Here is a 13470-nt window from a genome sequence, read left to right as displayed (position 1 = left end):
GGTGCGCGCGTGCGCGCACGGGACCTGCGCCGGTTGAGCCTCGCGGGGGCGCGCGCAGGGGGCTCGCGGGGGCGCGCGGGGGGGCGGGAGCCCGCGGTGCGGCGGCGAGCTCGCCTTCCTGGCAGGCCGCGGCTGCGCCTGTCACATGAGGCGGCGGGCGGGCGGCCGGCAGCCCCGGAGCCCGAGGGAGCCGCGTGCCCCCTCCCCCTCCCCTCCCCCTTCTCCCCCCGCCCCCTCCCCTCCCCCTCCCCCTCCCCCTCCCTCCTCCTCCTCCGGGGAGGCCCGGGGTGGATGGAGTGCCGCCGCTGCCGGGGCCGGGGCCCGGGCTTGTCGCCGCCACGGCTCCGGGTCGGGAGGGCGAGCTGAAGCCGCCGCCGCCGCACTCAAGGTAACTCCCGGCGGAGTCCGGCCGTCCGGCCGCTGGCGTTGTCGGCGTCGCCTCCCTCCGAGCGCAGCAGCTGCAGTGGCCGCCCCCGGGGGCGCCGGGCGGGGGGCGGGGCGGGGGCTGCTCTGGTTGCCCGGCCTGGCGGGGTGCGCGGAGCGGGGGGGGGGGTGAGGCCTCCGGCTTCCTCCTCCGGCTCCTTGTGCTCCTGTGCCTCTTGCTCCCCACTTTGCTCCCGGCCGGCCCCCCGCTTCTCCTCCTCCTCTTCTTGGGGGGCCGGCGCGCTCACTGCTTCCCGGCCGGGGGGCGGGCGTCTCTTTGGGACGCTCTTGTAAATTCCCAGGCCGATCCCGTGGAATTAATTCTCCCGGGAGGAGTCCCAGACACAATTCCTGTTAATTTCCTTCCCTGGAAGCTGTGACTAATTAGGGGCAGCCGAGCCGGTGGGGGTGGGGGTGGGGGCGGGGGTGGGGGTGGGGTGAAAAGCCAGCGCTCCGAGTGGACCGACCGCCTAGCCTTCTTAGCGAGTTTCCATGTTTGAATGATTCCAGAAGCATTACATTGCGTTTCCCCACGGGCAAAGCCTGCTTAACTACGGCCTCACTTGGAAAAACCCCACGACACAGAGACACAGAGACTCAGAGAGAGACAGCCAAGAAGTTCTCAGAAATCAGCTCTTAGCTCCGGGTTTGCTTTTGCTCAACCGGGGAAATAGTTCCCTCTGGTCTCCTGTCTCTCTCCCCGTCTTGGTCTTGCTCTCTCTGTCTCTCTGTGTCTCTGTCTCTCTCAGTCTTTCTCTGTTTCTCTCTGTCTTTCTCTGTCTTTGTCTCTTTCTCCTCTTTTCTTCTCTGTCTCTGTCTCCCCCCTCCATCTTTCATTTTTCTTTTAGAAGGTAAATCTCCAAGAAAATTTCAGAATGGCAGTCCTCCCCCAGTTCTCCGAGGCTTAGCCATGCCCTTTGGAGAGAGAGATAACGTCTGAGCTCCAGACATGCCAACCCCAGTTTGGCGCCCAGGCTCCAGAGAGTGAGTTTTCCCTCTATAAAAGGCCGCCTGCGTATCTAGCCAGTTGCCCCACTGGTGCTGGTGGAGGGCAAAGCCCGGCTTGTTCCCTGGTGGCTTGCCCTCACTGTCAGAGAGCCTCGCTGTTAACAACTGGATTCTTGGAATCTTGGCAACCAGACTAAGCAAGCCTTCCTCCTTTTCTCTAGAGAAACATCGCCCTTGGTGCAGTTGGTAAGAGTAGCCTTAGAAGAAGCATTACTAAGTGCGGGAACTCCTGAGCCAGAGACATGAATAAGCCAGGGCCAGATGAGCTGAGCTCTGTACCAGCCAAAGGGAGTGCCCAGCTCCAGAGAAAGTCTACAGAGCAGAACACATTGTCTCAACAAACACGTTGACAGCCTTATTGAACTGGGGGGTTATTTACTTTCTATTCAATCGCTTGCAGGCACTCAGCCACATACAAGGTGAACAGAAATGAAAAAACCGAAGTCAGTTTGCCAGGCACCGTTTCTCTCCCTCATTATCCTTGGTCATGGAGGGCAGGCTGGGAGTCCCCGGCCACCCTCGGGAGCCCCTGAAAAGCAAGACTTGCCTCCCCATTGACTAAAGAGCAAGCAGAGTGACCAGGATTCCAGAGCGAAATCACTGGGACCCCCATCCGCATGCTTCTCGCTTGACTTAAGCAGCGAGATGAAGCTTCAAGTATTTGGGAGAAAAGATAGTTTGAGAGATGATTTGCAAGTGTTGAAAATAGTGTATTTACCTTTTTTTGAGTTTCTTGTTTGGAAGTTTCAGTTTTTCCACATCTGTCTTCCAGAGAAGAGGGACCAGGCAGACAGCTGCTCTCACACCAGCCAGTGCATATATCCAAGCTTTCCCCAAGACTAGAGGTGCATTTTTTTTTTGGAGGGGGAGGGGAGCAAAAGAACTGTAACCCCCAGCCCAGGGAAGGTAGGAGGGAGGATCTGGAGCTGGGGGGAGGGGGAGGGGGAGGGAGGGAGGGGACCGTAAGAGGAGTGACTGCTGACTAGCTCTCCTTCTTCCCCCCCCCCCCAGCCAGTGACAGGCAGCCAGCTGCTTCTTAAACTTAACCCTTTGACCATCTGGCAAGGACAAAGTATATTCCACATAGAGGAGCCTCTTCTAGCCTTGATCTTGTGCTGTTTCACAACAGGAACCCAAATTACACTTGGGGAATGAAATAGGGAAAACGGTTTTCTTGATTTTTTTCTTCTCAAAATCTGTGCGTGTGAAAATGTGAGTAATACTGTATTTTTTCTTTTCCTTTGTTTCGAACCCTTCATCGAAATCTCTAGATAGGAGATGTAAACTCTGAATAGGATTTTTAATTAATTTCAGCTCCTTTCCATCACTTCCCACTTTGGTGATTCTGTGTCGCTCTCTGGTCTTCTCCATTGAACTCTGCTTTGATCACTTGCCCAGAATGCAGAAAGATTTTTCACATTAACTTTTAGCTCATCGCACTCAACTTTGCTAATGCTTGAACTCAACAGAGGAAGGCTACTCTGTATAGCTTTCTGCCCTAGAGTGGGTAGAATGATGTGGTCTGCGTTCTGGTTAACACAGATATCTGACAGACAGGCTGATGGGGCTTACTTAAATACTGAGCTTGGGATCTGGTGGCTTTTCACCTTTTGCCAGTGGGAGAGCTCAGATTCAAACCCTGATTCTGGCGTTTTCAGCTTGGTGTGATTCCTATTCTAGAAATCCTCTGAAGAGGCTGTGCCGGGCATGCCTGGAGGTGGCGGGAAGCAGCTCAGGTGCCACCATTTCCACAGAGCCTTTCCTGATCCCGGCAGTGGTGAAGGCAGTCAGCATCCTCCTCTCCCTCTTCCGATGGTTCTGGGGCTGCTCTGCTGATCCCCAGTAGAACGGGAGCTCACAGGGTTTATGAAGTGGCTGTTCTTTTTTGGGCTTCCCAGCGCCTTGCACAGAGGAGGCACTAAATGTTTCTGACGTTAAATGATGTCCTTTATCTTACTCTTGTCCTATGTGGGGTACTTGGGCAGCAAAAAGAGGTTCTCTGGTTGTTGTATGAAACTCAAGAAGGTGGCTGGTTGAATAAGAAACTTAATTGTAATACTGTTTATTACAATGTGCTTTGACCCATGTGGTGGGAGTTCTTCAGGATGGCTTTTGATAACATTGCTTGAATTGTGAGGCACAAAGGCACCAGGGATTTTAGTTCTCTGTCTAGAATGGCTGCTCTTTGCCCTGTCTTGCTCTGTTTACCCAAGCTTGGCATTCATAGCTGGTGAGTTCTGATTTAAAATTCTCTCAATTTAGAAGCAGAAGGGTACTTCCAAGTCATCTAGCCCATCCCCTTTATCTTACCGACGAGGCGCCTGAGAGCCAGACACATGAAGTGGCTGGCCCCAAAGATGTCCCAGGCTTTTCCCTTCACCCCATGGCCTCTTTCAGTTTGTAGCTTCTAATCTGCTAGAAACTAGATAACCTAGTAACAGAACCTGGGGTAGAACCTGGATCTGGATTTCAAATCCAAGGTTCTTTCCACTGGTTGCAAGTTTAGGGCTAGTCCTTTTGGTGTGTGAGCCTCAGCTATTCCTTTGTGCGCCCATTCGGCTTCAGCACAGTTGTTTGGTGGTCACGTGGGCCACGAGAGCATCCCCCTTACCCTGTCTACCTGCCACCCTGGTCCGGCATCTGTTCCGGGGAAGAACTTTCCATGTAATTGAGGCTTTCCATGTAATTCCCTGCCTTCTTAAACAGAGTCCACACTGGTCACTGACCACCACTGACCCACTGACCCATTTGTGATGATTGCTGGTTATCAGAGCTGAGCGCGGCGCCAGGGCCTCCTTGGGTCAGGCCTCTGGTGGTGCTGCCCTTGCCTCCCACCTCCTGGGCACCTTGGATTCAATGCCTGTGTTTACACTTTCTTTTGCCACATCGTCATCATCATCATCATCAGCCATCTCTTTTGCCCTTGCACTCCGTGTGTGTCCCTGCTGTGTCTCCCCCCCCCCTGCCCTTTCCTGTCCAGCTTCTCTTCTATCAGGGAGTTAGGAAGGGCCGCCCAGCTTGTTCCAGTCGGTCTGTGGCAAGTTCTTTGGGAGGGCCTCTGTCACATCTGTTGGAGGGCCCCAGGGCTTTCTTCACTTTTCTGGACTGCTCAAGGCTCTTTCTCCTTCCCTCCAACTTGGGGCCTGCGTTCCACAGAGCTGAGGTTTCTGTGTTTGACTTCCAGATAAGGAATGTCACTGGACTTGAGATAGTGTTAATCCCTTTTGATTGGACTCACATTCTTCTCCTAGATTTGCTCTTGCAGCCTTCCTGAGAGGTGAAGGCCAAGTTTGTCCTGCCTTTCTGCCTGGACCTTCACTCAGTTCTCAGTCTTTTCTAGACAGACTCTCCCTTCTTTCTTCTTCTCAGGCATGATGTCTGCTCAGAATGATGGGGGATGGGGTGGACTACTTTCTGTGGGTGTCACTTTCTTTGCTGGGGGGGCCAGGAGCAGAAGAGGCCAGGTCATGTTATTATCTCCTGGCCTTAACCTTGAGCGAACTCCTCATTCCTCCTCCTCAAATGCTCCACAGAAGACATCAGAGCTGCTGGAGCCATCAGGCAGCACCCCCCCCCCCGGGGGGGAATAATGGAGTGGGGGGAGATCATACATACATTTCCTTAAAGTGGGAGGTGGGGATCTGTGTGTGTGTGTGTGTGTGTGTAGGGGCAGAAACAAGCCTGGCAGAATTGTAAGGGAACCAGATGTCAGAGAGAAAAATCACCCTGTTACAAGCATCCGACGTCTAGGCATCGAGTGTTTAGAACTGGCAGCTGTTTTTTTCACACATCATGATGCCTGTTGACAAAAGTAATGCTGATCTTGCTGAGCTGGTGGTACAGGAGGAGAGCAGGGACTCCAAGGAAAAGGCACAAAGCAGGCATTTGTGCTGGCGGCCTCGCTCGGGGTGACATCTGTGGGCGGCCAGTGGGTCCCCTCGTGGGCTGCCCTCGAAGAAAGAGAGCGATCTGGGAGCTCTGCCTGTTCGCACTCAGGCCACGTATGTCTGGCGAAACAAGGATTTAGCTAACAGTCTGCCTCCTCCCCCCAAAAAAGTGTGTGTACATATGTACGCGTGTGCATATGCATGTACATATGTGTGTGTGTATATGTGTGTGTATGTGTGTGTACTTGTTTTTCTCAATAGGATTAGATTCCGATGGATGAGAAGCTTCTTGGCAAAGAAATCTTTCATGCGGTTGTTCTTTTAGAAGCAAGTACCCTTTCCCAAGTCCACGTGACGGATTGTATTGGGGTTTGCGGCACTAGCAGAGAAAATAAAATCAGGCATGTTGTTAGCTAGGGGATGAGATCATAGCATTGGATTTGGAAGCTGGAAAGGGTCCTAGACATCTAGTCTAACCCTGTCATGCTGCAGATAAGGAAACTGAGGCCTGGAAGGGAGGGTGCCTCCCTGCATGTGGGGCCTTCCTCCTGTGCCCCATGGCTGCTTCCTTTGGGCTGGTGGCCCCTGACAAGGACCCACTGCAGCCTCTCCGTCGGGGCTGTGTTGCTGTCCCACAAGGGAGGCTCTCATTACTCCCAAAGCAAGCTTTAGCTGTTTTTCTAAAGAAAGTCTCCACTGAGGTTTCTAGGTTCTGTTTTTAACTTGTTACTGAGTATTTTACCATTAAAAAAATAAGCTATGGGATCTCAGGTTTTAACCAGAATTATGATTCAAAACTTCCGGTTTCTATTTTTTCTCCATCAGCAGTGCATGAAAATGTCCCTGTGGGTGGCAGAGCTGTCAGATTTTTCCTTGTTCTTCCTATCATATCTGAACACTCTGAAGTGTGTTAGCGTTGTGGTCATGGGGCAGTAGTTGTTACCGAGGTAAGGACAGGAGTTAACTTCCTTGGAAATCTCACAAGTCCTTGTATCCGTAACCCCACAACCATGGAAATAGCATATAGTGTTTCTCTTTTTACTTCCTTAGAATTTCCCTCCTCACTTCCAAAAGGATTTGAGGCCAGTGATGGGCTGAAATGAGTTGAAGTGGGATAGCTTTACTGAAAGACCTGGTCATTAGCTGTCAGGGAAGAAACGTAAGCTGACAAAGGCCATGAAAAGGGAACTGGCCCCGGGAGTTCCCAGGCACCTGAGATGAGCTGATTGGGTACCCAGTCTGGCCTGAGGTTTCCTGGCCACTGCAAGCCAAAAAGGGAAAGACACTGGATTATATAACGTTAACTTTCTGATCAAAGAAAGCATACATACTTGCTGGCAGACGCTAGCTTTTTCCTGGAACTTAGCTCAAGGAGAAATTCATCATATGGCTGGTTCCTTGTATAACTTGGTGGATAATCGCTTCAGCTGAGGTTTTGCAAAAGACTCAGAAATGTCGTTAGACCAGATTCTTGGATCAAGCCCCTCCAGCGTCAGAGGGTATAACATTAAATCCTAATTTAGTGAAGACATTTTTGTGGGGTCCTGGGGCCATTTGGTCCAGGGATTTTGCTTTCTGATGTTTTCACTTAGTGCATAGTTGGAGAAACTAGAAGAATGGGTGATCGACATGGCCATTAAACAGTCGCTCTTAAATATTAGGTGTTGGAAAGAAGCCGGGGCAAGTCCTGGGTTGCAGTAGAGTACTGACCTGAGTTCTGGGAGTACCTGGGCCTTGGAAAGTCTATTCTGTGATGTTGGGCCAAGTGAAAGCCACAGCTTTAGGTGTTAATCATGAACAGGGCAAGGTCTTGGAAAACCATGAGTGATCCCGGCATGCTCTCCTTGTCGTGGGCCACAGGGATACCTACAGGTGGCGTCCTGGTGGGATCTTTTCCCCCTGCCATGAAAACAAACTCTGGATTTTCTTAAGTGTTTGTATAAGTACTTGGTTGAGACCTCAGAGTTCTGAGCCATACAGTGTGGAAGAGATGACTTTAGCTTGAAAAATGTGTACGTAGGTGTTGCTGGCCTCATCTATAGCAAACTGAACCTCAGTCTGGCCCCACAGAGAGTGTCTGGTTTTCCAAAGTGTTACATGCTGATGGCCCCACCAGGGTGAGTTTGCCACAAAAGACCTTCCCAAAGAGCTGATTGGCTTAACTCTTTGGATTGGATGATTTGAAATGGTCTCTTGAGATACCATTGAGGGGGGCCTAGCATATCCTAGTTGTGTTTGTGGCGGGGATGCTGGGCAGCTTTTTCTTTTTAGCGCTTGCTGCTTTCTTCACAACTCTGCAGGTCAAAGGCTAAGAGCACACCATCAGCAGAAAGGCTCTGTTTGCAGGTTGCTGACCTGTTGTGCCTTTTCATGGCACCAGAATGGCAGTCGTCTGGCTTGTCAGATAGAAAGCTGGCATATGCTTTGGAAGGACTATCTAATAAGCCAACAGGTTTACCCTCCCTTTTCATTGACTGATGTCTGCTTTTCCCCCATAAAAATAAAGTGGAGAAAAACAGATACAAATCTAATGCTACTACTGGAGAATGTGAATGTGTATGTGGATATGTGTATGAATTTCCACATATAAGAACATACTAAATTGATAATCTTAGGACACTGAATCACATGGGAGCAGTGTGTTCTTATTTATAGGCATCAGGTGTCTCAGAGGCTAACGCTCTAACTGCTGACTAAAGTCAGAGTGGGTAGCCCACCCTGGAGTTTATATGGCCACCCAGCAAAGGAACTGTTTTTGGGCTGGTGTTATGGAGAGGGTTGGGGAGGGGGAAGTCTGGAAACCTCAGATATGAGGGAATTAAATATCTAATAACCAAGTCTGTGGTATGAATGGAAAAGCATTTAAGTGCATACTATGTTCCAGACACCATGCTGAGCACTTCAGATACAAAGGTGAAAGCAAAGACAATTCCTGCCTCATGCAGCTCACTTTCTCATCGAGGGGTGACAGTCTCTTTAGCAGGATTCAGCATCAGGGCAGATGGCAAGGCCCAGAGGTCCTTGGGGCTAAGCATCAGGGTGAATGGCAAGGCCAAATAAGAAGGTTAGAAGATTGATTCATTTACCAAGCGTTCATTAATTAAGCATCTTCCATTCCTGGTCCCTGACATGGTGGTTTGCAAAGACAAGACGAAAAGACAGTTTCTGCCCTAAGGGAGCTTATGTTCTATTGGGAAGGGATATGATATTTAACCAATAAATAGAATTTGAGGAGGTAGAAGTCACTAAGACTAAGGCGTTAGGAAAGGCTTCCCGTGGAGCTGCCATTTTATCTCGGTCTTGAAGGAAGCCGAGGCTTTTGAGAGGCAGAGGTGAGGAGGAAGTACGTTTCAGGCTTGGAGGACAGTCCGGGCAAAGGCTCAGACGGAGATGGATGATAGAATGCTGAATTTGAGGAAGACTTAGTTTGGTTGGAATGGAGAATGTGTGAAGGGGAAGAATGAGAAGTAAGTCTGGAAAGGTAGGTTGGAGCAATGCCGTGAAAGGTTGTCAATGCCAGTTTGCATTGGCTTCCCTATTGTGTTGCATTATGGGACAGCCTGGTTAGCCATTAGAAGATATGATTGAGATTTGCCTTGTATGCTTGTGATTACTCGATTCTCCAGTGAGTGGTTGCACCCAAGGCAGTTGAGCCCAGCTCATATTGGCCAGAGTGCAGGATGGCAGTACAATTCCTTGTGGGGGATCTGGGTCAGGGTGAGGGTTGGGCACATTCCATCCAAGAAGGAGTCAACTGGAGCCAAAGATTGCTTCTAGTCCTTGACTAGAGAGACTGAAATGAAAAAAGAACCAACGTCAGGAGCGGAGTACCTAACTGGGTGGGGAATTGCAGAGAGATCAGGATGCCTTGGGTTATTGGATGGCAGAAGGAATGTAGTTAGCTTATAACAGACAGGGCAAAATTGCCAATGGGACGGGTGGTCAGGGAAACATGGGTCAGAAGGACTGGTTGGGTAGAAGCTTTGGCAAGACTACGTTGTAAAGAGGGCCCAGGTAAGACTTGGGCCTTGTACCCCACCATGACCGGGGTTTCTGATAGGCCTCTCACCAGGTTCTTAACTGCCCCTTGAAGCCAGGTTCTTCTCCCTATTCTCTACCTCATTTTGCTCTTCTTTAGCTTAGAAGATTGTGTATGAGCATGTGTGAGTGTGGGTGTGGTTGGGGCTGTAACACTTGTCCTTCACGTGGTAGTTTTGAGGAGCCAGTTACTTTTCCTCATCTTGGATTCCAGGCTCTAGAGGGCTGGCCAGTCAGTGGAAGTCTCTTGGGGTTGCCTCCTTGCCCAAGGAGTGTACTTAGTGGTGGTACCAATGGAAGGGTGAAAGGCTTCTGTGTCCTTAGTGCTAGGAGGCCAGCTGCTGTTTGCAGGGTTTGGCACTGCCCAGGGCAGTACTGTAGCTTCCAGACACCTCAGGGGGAGGTATTGCTCCCCTGGGACCATCTGCTTCTGAGAGGAGGCTGAGGCCTCTTGACTACAAATACTGGCCTGGTGTAGACTCACACCTTGGGGAGAGGGGGGCGGTGTGTCCACCTTGCTTCATTCCTCTGCCCTTGGAGGCCAGGTCTCTATCTGGCCCAAGGCTTCTTCACCTTGTCTGTGCCATGGATCCGTTTGACAGTCTGGGTAAGCTTGGGGATCCCTTGTCAGAATAAAGCATTTAAACGTTTAAAATAAGATGCATTTGGTTACGAAGGAAGTCAGTTCTATTTAAATACTTATAAAAATATTAATATCCCAGCCCCCCCCCCAGGTTTAGGGAGTCACCTACTCAGTGCATTTTGAGGAGTGCCGGGAGACCTGTCTGACCTATGTTCTCCAGCCCAACCCCCTTCCCTTCTTTGGAGCCTGAAATTCTCATCTTTGGTTGTTCCTTTGGGCTAATAGATTGTCTCTGGAAGGCACCAAGTTAACTGTGCTTTTTACCTGGAGGCTCATTAATAGCAGCCTTTGAGCAGGGTGGGAGAGAGTAGATACATGATAGGTCAGTTTGGCTAGCGTAATGGGGAACTTGAGGTGATCAGGAGGGGGTGGTATGAGGCCATGGAGCAGCCCTGTAGGGGGCACAAGAAAGAAAGGGAGGTGAAGGGCCAGCTGCAGACAGCTGGCATTGCTGGGAAAGGCAGAGTTGGTTGTATTTCTTCTGTCTTTGCTTCCCAGATGTTTCTGAGGGCTCGTTGGGCCACAGCAAAAGCCTGACTTGGGGTGCTCACAATTATTAGGACATAAGATCTTGTCTAAATTTTTCATTGAATCGTTGGGGAGCTGAGGTCCTGAGAGGGGAAGTCATTTTCCCAAGGTCACATACTTACCTACTAAAGCTCTATTCCCTTGGTTTTCAAATAGAAATGAAATAATAGCTTAGGGTTGCCACTTGTATCAGCCAGGAAGCATCTATTAAGTGCCTACTGTGTACCAGACACTGTGCTAAGCATTGGGGACACAGAAAAAGGCAAAAGACAGTCCCTGCCCCCAAGGATCTTACAGTCTAATAGGAGAGACAGCATGCAACCAACTGTATACAGACAAGCTAGAGACAAGAGAAACAGGAAATAATCAGAGGGAAGGCACTAGAATTAAGAAAGATTGGAGAAAACTTCCTGTAGAAGATGAGATTTTAGAGGGGAAGTCAGGAGGCACAGAGGAGGAAAAGAGCAGTCCAGGCACGGAGACAAACTGTGAAAATGCCTAGAGTCACTAGATGGTAGTTCATGTCTGTGGCACAACCGGGAGGTCATTGGATAAAAGAGTCCGTGGTGGGGTGGTATATGGTGTAAGAAGACTAGAAGGGGGGGGCTGCCAGAGGATTTTGGAGTTTATTGACTAGAGGAAGGGTGACATAGACCGACACTTTAGGAAGGTCACTTGAGTGGAGGATGAATTGGAGTGAAGAGAGACTTGAGGCAGGCAGCCCCACCATCAGCTATTGCAGTAGTCCGGAGGGGAGGTGATGAAGGCCTGCAGCAGCGGGGTAGCAGTGTTAGAGGAGAGAAGGGGGTGTATTGGAAAGGTGCTGCAGAGGTGAACTGGACAGGCATTGGTGATAGCTTGGGTTTGGGTGGTAAGAGATAGTGAGGAATCCAGGCTGCCTTATAGGTGGGAGCCTGGGGGATGGAGAGGATGGTGTTGGCCTCTACAGTAATGGGGAAGGGAGGAGGGGGGAAGGTTTGGGGGGAAGAGAACAAGCTGTATCACTAACTTGTGTCAGGGGTTCCATTCAGATGTCCTTGGAGAGTCAGAGAAGAAATGATCCTTTAAATCTAGACACCTAACTGGGGGGCCAGGAACCTGTTTTTTTTTTTTAATACAGAAAGGTGATGCAGGCAGAGCTACAGCTCTACTTTTTTTTCCTATATTGATCTTTTTTTTTTAAAAAAAAATTATTTACTTTTAGTCTTCAGCATTCACTTTTATAAGATTTTGAGTTCTAAATTTTTCTCCTCTCCCCCCTCCTCAAGATGGCATGCAATCTCATACAGGCTCTACATGTACAATCATATCAAACATATTTCTACATTAGTCATGTTGTAAAAGAAGAATCAGAACAAAAGGGAAAAACCATGAGAAAGAAAAAACAAAAACAAAAATAAAAACAAGAAAGTAGTATGTTCCGATCTGCATTCATGCTCCATAGTTCTTTCTCTGGATGTGGATGGCATTTTCCTCATGAGTCTTTTGGAATTGTCTTAGATCTTTGCATTGCTGAGAAGAGGTAAGTCTGTCAAAGTTGGTCATCACACAATATGGCTGTTACTGTGTACAGTGTTCTCCTGGTTCTCCTCACTTCACTCAGCATCAGTTCATGTAAATCTTCCAGGTTTTTCTGAAGTCTGCCTGCTCATCATTTCTTACGGAACAATAGTATTCCATTACATTCATATACCACAACTTGTTCAGCCATTCGTCAATTGATGGGCATCCCTACACTTTCCAATTATTTGTCATCACAAGAGGAGCTGCTATAAATATTTTTGTACACATGGGTCTTTTTTTCCTTTTTTATGATCTCTTTGGGATACAGCCCTAGTAGTGGTATTGCTGGTCAAAGGGTATGCACAGTTTTACAGCCCTTTGGGCATAGTTCCAAATGGCTCTCCAGAATGGTTCAATCAGTTCACAGCTCCACCAACAGTGCATTAGTGTTCCATTTTCCCACCTTCTTCAACCTTCTCCATTTTCCTGTTTTGTCAGATTAGCCAATCTGATAGGTGTGATGTGATACCTCAGAGTTGTTTTAATTTGCATTTCTCTAATCAGTAGTGATTTAGAGTATTTTTTCATATGACTATAGATAGCTTTAATTTCTTCATCTGAAAACTGCCTATTCATATCCTTTGACCATTTATCAATTGGGGAATGACTTGCATTCTTATAAATTTGACTCAGTTCTCTAGATATTTTAAGAGATGAGGCCTTTATCAGAGACACTGGCTGGAAAAATCATTTCCCAGCTTTCTTTTTCTAATTTTGCCCTGCATTGGCTTTGTTTGTGTAAAAACTTTTTAATTTAATGTAACCAAAATTATCTGTTTTGCATTTCCTAATGTTCTCTGTCTCTTGTTTGGTCAGAAATTCTTCCCTTCTCCATAGATCTGACAAGTAAACTATTCCTTGCTCTCCTAATTTGCTTATTAAAAAAAAAACCAAACAAATTAAGAGAGCAAGGATCGCTGAATGGGTGCTGCCTCAGTCAAACTGAGACCTGTTGAAGACCTTAACTTGAAAAGGCCAAAGTCCCCCACTTCATTCTGGGCCATGTCCAAGTGCCCTCATCTGTGTCTGGCCATTGGACCCAGATGGCTGCAGAGGCGACAGTAAGGCTGGTGACTTTGCACAGCCCTCCCTCACTTAAATCCAATTCACTTGCGTGCCGTGGCGTCACCTTCCTGATGTTGTGGTCTTTGAGAACAAAGGACAAACAGCAGTTTGTTTACAGTATCAGCCTTCGTGTGTAAAGCATGTGCCCATTTCGACCTTATCTTGGTATATGGTGTGAGATGTTGCTCGATGCCGAATTTCTGCCGTACTCTTTTCCAGTTTTCCCAGCAGTTCTTGTCACATAGTGGGTTCTTCTCCCAGAAGCTGGGGTCTTGGGGTTTAACAAAAAGTAGATTCCTGTAGTCACTGACTGCT

At 48.8% G+C, this 13470-nt stretch overlaps 1 protein-coding gene across 1 annotated transcript in view; it reads left to right on the top strand.

The window, feature by feature from the left end:
* The first annotated feature begins 244 nt into the window (after nt 1-244).
* CLCN5 (chloride voltage-gated channel 5) overlaps nt 245-13470 on the top strand; it is a 103406-nt gene continuing 90180 nt past the window's right edge. The window contains 1 exon segment of the mRNA XM_020978935.2: nt 245-388. The gene's annotated coding sequence lies outside the window, so the exon portion shown is untranslated.

This window comes from Phascolarctos cinereus, unplaced genomic scaffold, assembly GCF_003287225.1.
Source record: "Phascolarctos cinereus isolate Bilbo 61053 unplaced genomic scaffold, phaCin_HiC Scaffold_8;HRSCAF=390, whole genome shotgun sequence".
NCBI classification, from domain to species: Eukaryota; Metazoa; Chordata; class Mammalia; order Diprotodontia; family Phascolarctidae; genus Phascolarctos; species Phascolarctos cinereus.
The sequence above is the reverse complement of the archived record's forward strand: the minus strand, read 5'-3'. Positions and strand labels throughout refer to the sequence as shown.